This window comes from Cynara cardunculus, unplaced genomic scaffold (genome assembly GCF_001531365.2).
Source record: "Cynara cardunculus var. scolymus isolate 2C unplaced genomic scaffold, CcrdV1 Un_Scaffold_713, whole genome shotgun sequence".
In the NCBI taxonomy this organism is placed as follows: Eukaryota; Viridiplantae; Streptophyta; class Magnoliopsida; order Asterales; family Asteraceae; genus Cynara; species Cynara cardunculus.
Genome location: NW_020200607.1, coordinates 161,981 through 163,465, shown reverse-complemented (window position 1 = coordinate 163,465; position 1,485 = coordinate 161,981).

The following is a 1,485-nucleotide window of genomic DNA, read 5'->3' as shown; positions in this document are numbered from 1 at the left end:
TAGAAAAAAGGTTGTTATTGGATTTGTCTGACAATGTTGGTTTTAATGATGTATTTTCAAAGACACTGGGTGGTGTTCAAAATTATGGCAAAGACATAGATAATATTGATGAGTCAACTGGAATCTACTTTGACTTTGAATTAGACATCAACGAAGATGAACCGATCTCTTGGTCCCGTGAGGGTCTACAAGAAAAGAAACAGTTTGTAGAAGTGGGGGGATGAATATAAACAAAGTATTTTCAAATTTAAGATATATATTGATATAGAAGATCAATACATATTTTACAAGATTGTTTGCGAAAAGATAAGGTAATAAAAACATATCTAAACAATCTTTGGTTACACACAAAGCTTTAGCAATTACAAGAAAAGAAGTTGCTAAAAGAAAGATCTTTTACTTAAGCTAGAAGATGCTTGAAGTAAGAATTAGGTTAGAGAGAGAGATGATGTTAGGACTGAAAATCAGTATTAAATTGTATTCGTCTTGAAAGTTAAATATTGTCTATAATTGTAAAAGTCATCGTGTTTGACTTTTCTTAGGCAGGTTTGACTTTGACTTGTGTTWAGAGGTTTGACCCTATAAATAGGGTAATGTCTTTGTAAATGAAGAGAAGGGAGCTCATTTGTAAATCTGATACGTAATAGAGAGTTGACTAGAGTTTTGAATGTTTGACWTTCTCTCTCAATATTCATCTTAAGTGTTCTTGATGTTCTTACAAGAAATATCCAGATTATGTCATGGATTGTTGATAGAAGTGTGAAGATTGATTAGTAGGGACACACAATTGGTATCAAAGCTGAAATGCAAGAAATCAAAGAGAAGAAATCACTTTCTGTAAAGAGATTTTCTGGAATTTTGTTCTGAATTTCATCTTGTTCTTGATCGTGTTCTTAATTTCTTTTAGTTTGATCCAATTTTTTTTAAAAATCTTGTGTTTTTGTGTTTAAATCATGATCAAAATGCTCGGAATTGAATTGTGAATCTTTATTATTCACAAATTTTTGTGATTTGATCATTATATTCCAAGATTTAATCGGTTTTAGTGGTTTTTTTTTTCTTCTTTTTTTTAAAAACTTTGTGTTCTTGATCCAATTTTTTTTAAATTCTTTTGTTTTTTGTGTTTCTTTTTTCTCTAAGTCGCTCAAAACATTTGTTCTTTGACCCAACCGATTTAGGCCCATAGTTTTTTTTCCCAACCCATACAGACTTTGTTCTTCTTCATCACACCATATCGTTCATAAGCCTCATCAAGATTCATCAAGATTCATCAAATTCGGTCACAGGTTAACCGGATAATTGTCCGGATTCGCACAAAGCTTGAACGGATAAAAAGGTAAATCGCACATCTCAGTTCAAGATTTAACCGGATTCTTGGTAAATCGGTTTCAAGGTTCAATTTCTTTCTCCGGATATCTAAATCGCTGACTAAGGTGGCGTTTGTTTTTTAAGAGGTGCTGAAGTCTGAAGTCTGAATTCACTTCT